Source organism: Rattus rattus, chromosome 4 (genome assembly GCF_011064425.1).
Source record: "Rattus rattus isolate New Zealand chromosome 4, Rrattus_CSIRO_v1, whole genome shotgun sequence".
Classification (NCBI taxonomy): Eukaryota; Metazoa; Chordata; class Mammalia; order Rodentia; family Muridae; genus Rattus; species Rattus rattus.
Window position 1 is genome coordinate 42,841,981 of NC_046157.1, and position 7,055 is coordinate 42,849,035.

The window sequence follows — 7,055 nt, forward strand, 5'->3', positions numbered from 1 at the left end:
GATTGATCTGTGCTGAGACAAAATATAAAGTAATTTAATTGCAGTTATAAGCTGAATACATCTCACTTCCCAGCTGTATTTACAATATCAATGCACAGAAGAACATCATCATATTGCCCTGTCCTCTGAAGAGCAGCAATCCCAGGCTAGGTTATGCATCATGAAAAGTTACTTGTAGATTGTTCATAAGTAACTGCCCTGAAATATATGAGAAACCCTGAGAGTGGGAAGTTTTTCCTGCATGAGCCATCCTGCACTCAAGAACATGGTCTGTAATTTAACATTTTCATTTTGAGAGATTCTCATAATAACATTCTGCAGAGAACATAATTTTAAGTTTTATGTTTTGGGATCAATGTAATGCTAAAAATGAAGTATTTCTTATATCTAGTGGCAAAAAATTTAAATCTCACAGAATCATGATGAATTTGGAAAAAATACAAGTTTCTTCAGCTTACATTTTTCCAGTTAAAATCACAATTGGATATTTTCAGAAAAATGCATTTTAAAAGCAGGGTAATATAGTCTGATTATATCTTCTTAGTTAACAATCACTTTTAGATTTATTTTAACCTAGTCTCCTATTTGTCTCAACTGACAAGCTTGTGGAGAAGTTACTGTTCTGTCATTATATGGGCATTCAGTTAGTCTAGTTTTAAACATCTTGTAGGTATAACTAACATGAAACTCCATGACAAAATATCAATTCACAGTATAATTACTGCTCATTTTAAATGTCCAATTATATATCTCAAAGTCATTGAGAAGAAATCAGTATCTTCATCTTTTTTGTTGATTCTTTGGAGGCTTTCTACTTAGCTAATTATTTAAATCTATAAAGTCATTTATTTCTAATCTGCTATATTTTACAATTTAATGATCTCTCCAATTTACTGTATACAGTTATAGTATGGCCAGTGTAACATTGTAAAGTTCAGCTGCAGAAACAGGGTAAGCATTAAAGAATAATGCAAATATATCAAGATACTAGAGACACAAGATCTGCACATGTCATTGGCCATCTATACACTAGAATAACCATATTGAAGCAATGGTGTTTAGGTAGAACTCTACTCTTTCCAAAATGCATTTTTATTAAAATCACATTTTAATTAGTATTTAACTGACATTTCTTATAAACTGAACTTAGCATTATTTTTGCTACTCATACACGCATGATAAAATTTTCTGTAACTTTACACTAAAATCTGCTATATATTAAAGTTTACTGTAATTTTATACTTAAATGAATAAAATAGTTTTTATTTTAGTTTTTAACATTTTACAATGTTTATCACTTTGACTTAAACTATTTTGAAAAGAACTGCAAAAATTACTATGTTTTATTATTTTACCACTACATAATGAGAAATCAACTGGAAATATTAGGTTTATTTATCAAAAGGTACCTGTCATTTAGAGGATTTACCAGAACAAAACAAATGAAAACTCATTTTCTTCTCCAGTATGAAATAAAACTATTCCCCTAAATCAGAAATCTTTTCTAGGGTTGGGGATTTAGCTCAGTGGTAGAGCGCTTGCCTAGCAAGCGCAAGGCCCTGGGTTCGGTCCCCAGCTCTGAAAAAAAGAAAAGAAAAAAAAAAGAAATCTTTTCTATTGTACATTTACTGACAGGGTTATTAATATCTTACCTGGATATTTGCTGATAAACTGTAGGAATACAGTCTGATCCTACAGATCCATTTTCTGAAACAACTCTGACACTATGTTCCTTGTCAGAAGATAACTGGAGTGAATCTTTAGTACTGATAAAAAGTTTTTAGAAACTAATACACTTTTGAACTCAGATTGATTGAATGACCCATTTACTGTTTCTTTATATCTTGTCAACATATATTGAGTTGAGAGACACATGAAAATTAAGTAGATAAACTGTAGAAATAATAAAAAACACTGAAGTGTTTTTAAGACCTGGATTTCTTCATGTTTGTAAGTAAATTAAAATCCACCCTTACATTTTGAGTTGCCAGAAACACATTTTATATGGTTGGCTTTCTACATGATGTTTCATAGTTTTAAGGAATTAAAAATAAATAACAGGTCTTTAAAACACTCGGGAATAGATTTTAAAAATCTAGGACAACCTTTCTATCCATGGGTCAATGATGTTAGTTACAATAGCTTCAGGGCAGAATGAAGTTCTGTTGATTCTAAAGGGAGTTATTGGCATTGACATTGGGGATTTCTGCAGGGAATCACCAATGTTCTAAAACATTAATTGGAGATAGTCCAAAGATAAATGAGTAAGATTTTGAAAGTAATTCAAACACCTCTGACTATAGTAGCCTTAGAGATGACCTTGGTTTGTCCCATACTTGATAAAACCATCATTTCTTATTTGATATGCATTAGTAGAGAATTGCAATTGATAAAAAATATATCTATATGAATTTCATGAAGTTGCAAACAGATTTAAAGAGATGTGGATTTGTTGGACAAAGGAGGAAGTTAAGCTCAATTAACCAAAATTACATTCATTCCATCTACCACTCACAATGAGTCTGGCTACATCCTATGGATCCATTTTTTTTTTCTGAAACAATTCTGACGTCAAGTTCCTTGTGACATTTATGTGTCAGAAGATAACCAGAGTGAACTTGTAGGTAGTGAAAAAATAGAACATGTTTCTCTTCTATCTCTTTCTGAGCTCTCCAACAACAGGGTAAAATAATTTATATAATTATTCATAGAAAAACTATATTATATATTGAAAATTGAATTATAACTTTTCTTATGTGAAGGAAGCTAGGCACAGAATGTCAAGGGTTACATGGATTCACTTGTGGAATCCATAGACGGAGACATCACAGATGTGAGAGTGGAATGTGGTTCAGAGGATGGTGGGATCAGAGTATAGTATAGGTGGGGAAAGTTAGATCAATGGGTAATGAGGTAGATGGGATCAAAGAGCTCTACTGTGCAATTGGCATATAGAATCAATACAGATAACAATAATGTGCTTTAAGATTCAGAATGTGGAATGGAATTTGAATTTTTAACAAATGGAAGTGACAACTATCTTTAGGACATCGCTTTAACTTAATTTTATTATTATGCATGTATTAAAACTTCTTTGTAAATGTAATGAAACTTAAGATTGCACCACATTCTGAAGGAACGGCCATTCAGAACCTGCCCCACATGTGGTCCATAAATATATAGCCACCAAAACTAGATAAGATGGATGAAGCTAAGAAGTGCATGCTGACAGGAACCAGATATATATATCTCCTGAGAGACACAGCCAGAACATGTCAAATTTAGAGGCAAAAGCCAGCAGCAAATCACTGGACTGAGAACGGGACCCCCATTGGAGGAATTACAGAAAGGACTAAAAGAGTTGAAGGGCTTTGCAACCCCATTAGAACAACAATGCCAACCAACCAGAGCTTCCAGGGATTAAACCACTACCCAAAGACTATACAAGGATTGACCCTGGGCTCCAACTGCATAGGTAGCAATGAATAGCTGTCAACGACAATGCCGAGGGTACCTGGAAGAGAGTGGGGGACAAGACACATGAAGAAGGACGCCAAGACAAGAGTCTGAGCAAGGCAACAATTTTATTTTTTCCCAAGGCTGAGTTTATACCATTACAGGGGTAACAGAGGGAGGAGGTAAGTGGGAAACATTTACGCAGGCCAAGGATACAGTATTTGTGTGGTCAGGGAATTGGCTGATGTTGACAGGATGTTAGAAAGGTTACAGGTTCGTCATATCTATTGGTCAGCAGGATGTTGGTTTTTCAGAATGGTTACAGGTCATCACATTGGGTATCTTGATGTCAGATGTATTTCTCAGCAAGGTCAGAACTTTATCATATCATTATTCATTCTGACCACCAGATTTGTATTAGACTTCTACAGCTGGCTGGGGATTTTCTATGAACCCAGTCATACTTAACACTAACCATAATAATAACATCAATAATGGAGGGTTTCAAGGGCATTGCTCCCAACAAATAGCCTAGTTGGGGCACTTAGTGGAAGGGGAAGCCCTTGGTCCTGCCAAGGCTGGACTCTCAGTGTAAGGGATTGTTGGGGGGAAGTAATGGGGGTGGATCAGGAGGGGAACACCCATATAGAAGTGGAGGGGTAGGGGTTAGGGGGCTGATGGACAGGAAACCAGGAAAGGGAATAACATTTGAAATGTAAATAATACTCAATTTAATAAAAATGGAAGAAAAAGAAAGAAAATACCATTGTTCTAAACATTAAACAATTCTTTAAATTAAAAAATATATATGTATATGTATATATTGTATATGTATATGTATGTATGTGTATATGCATAAATATGCATATACATAAAAAGATTGTGCCACACTAATATATAACATTTGTTTTATATTCTGATAAAAATAAATTAATATTGACCACATTGCCATAATGCTTTTCTACATTGTTTCTGGTAATTTGTAAAACCTTGTACATTTCTGAGACAGGATCTTACTATAAATCCAAGTCTAACCTCCTAATCTCCTATAACCTCTCTAAACTCTGATATGTAGGTGTATACTACCAGGCCTAGTCCTCAGATTGATATATTTGCAGATTAGGAAAAAACAGGCATTTTTCTCTGATATACACATGCATATACTGTGTTTTCAATAAATCTAATCTCAATCTCTCCTCAGTTCCTTTCCTATTCACTCCTATTGCCACTTTCCTTCCCAAATTCATATGTTTCTTTTTTATTCAAAATCCACTGAGTCCACCTAGCAGAGCCTATGTGTTTATAGATGTAGAAACATGTGCTGGAGCATGGGTAGCTTTAATGGACTACATCCCTGAAGAAAACTTGCTGTCCTTCCTACATCAGCCATTCATTGCCAATAACTTCTTAGGTAGAGGTATAATTTAATAAATAACCACACCCATCCAAGCCGACCTTCTGGATGACTTGATCTTGTGCAGGTCTTGTTCTATGCAGTCATAAATTCTGTGTGGTCATGTGTACAATGGCTCTGTCATGCTCAACCCATACTGTTTCATTGAAGATGCCCATAACTCCTGGATATTACAATCTTTCCACTTCTCCAGTGATGATCATTGAGCCTTGGGGTGAAAGAATGTGATATAGGTGTCACATGAAAACCTGTGGAACCTCTTATTGTCTGCATGTTGAACGGTTGAGTGTTTCTAGTATTAATCATCATCAACTGTAAAGAGAAGCTTCTCTGATGAGGGTTAGAGATACACTAGCTTATAGGCATAGGTTTAGCTGATGGATTAGACTTGATGTCATGTTCCATATTATTGAGCGCTTTCCCAGGGCCTATAACCTAACTAATTTTGGTCCAATTAACAGAGGGAGGTATGACTCCTGTTTCATAAAATGGGCTTTTAATTCCATCAGGCTGTAGTTATTCCCATATCATTTATGCCACTGTTGCACCAGAGGACATATGTTGCCAGGCCTGTTGTTCTAGCTTATAGAGCTTATAGCTGGGTAAGACTCTTAATTATTTTTCTTCCCAGGTAACGTAACTAAAGCCTTGCAACACTTTAAAGACAAGTCAGTAGGGAATGAAGCTTCCAGGCTGGTATTGGCTTTATTTCTCCACATCCTATGACTCTAGTGTAGATCTTCTTTGATAAAAGGGTCCACCATCAAGTTTCAAAATGTACGCAATAACAATGCCAATTCCTTGTAATATTGGGGGATTTCTGTGGAACTCTACTGACAAACAACTTGAAAAGTTAACCCATTCTTTTAATTTGATGGTGTATGATGTCTAGAAGGGTTCTTGGTTCTATACAGGCACATTATACCATTATACAGTGGTGGGGCATGGTCCAAGAATGGATTTGTGTGAGGAAAATTCTGAATGCTTGTGAGAACACACCAAGAAAAAGAAGACAAGAGTCTTGTGACCTTGGTTTCTTCTGAACAGAATTGTTATTGGAATGTGTTTTTGTGCTCCTCCTGAAGGTTGAGAGTGAGTTTACCTCAGATTATTAATCAAAACTGAACTTGCTAATTATATATATATATATATATATATATATATATATATATATATATATAATGTGGTTCTGCTAAGTATGGCTTCTCTGTCAAGTGTGGCTCATTGTGAGGCTTGTCCTTGTGATTGTATATTCTACTCATGGGTAGAGTATACAATCTTCTTCATACTCACAGTATAAATTATATGATACTCTGAAGAATGTCGTGTATTGCATGGTACTTTAGTTTGCTTCCTGACTCATTTATCTGCTCCATTATCCCAGGTCCCACAGCCTCAAGAGCAGTAAACAATATGGTAACTCCATTTAAGATCTGTTTATATATGTATATATAAAATCTTAGGAAACATCTATATTAATGAATTTTCATATGGAATTTTTGAAAGAATTTATTTTTAGCTATTCTACCATACTCCTTTCTCTACCCCATCCCCCGTCTTCTACCCACACAGTCATGTTCCATTATTCCTCTTTCCACATCATACTATCTAAATTCTACTCTTCTTTTTCTTGAAATCCCATCTCTATTCCTCCTCACCATCTTCCTTCTATGGAGACTCGAATTTAAATATAGATATTCAACGTTTCAAATCTAACATTCACATATGAGAAAGAATATGTGAGGCACTTATTTATGGGTCTTGGTTAATTTACTCAGAATTAATATTTCCAGCTGCATACTTTTATCTGTAATTTTCATAGTTTCTTTGTTTTATAATTGAACATACCTCTATTGTGTTTATTTACTATTTATTAATGATTTGTTCTTAGGTAGATTGATATCAATGTTGATTCAATTTTCCTAGTTCTTGTGGTCAAAGCATCAGTGACCATTGATAAGCAAATATCTACATAGTAGAAAAGCTAAACACCAGGAAAAGTTTTAACTCAATTAAAATCTGGGGCATTGAACTAAAACGAAAAAGAAGTACAAATGTTTGAGAAATATTTTTTTTTTTTTTATCATTTGTCATGACTTCTTGAGACAAAGCCTCTGTGTATCCTAGATTGGCTTCAAACTCATGATTTTCCGATCCCTATACATTCAAACTCTAGGTTTCTTTT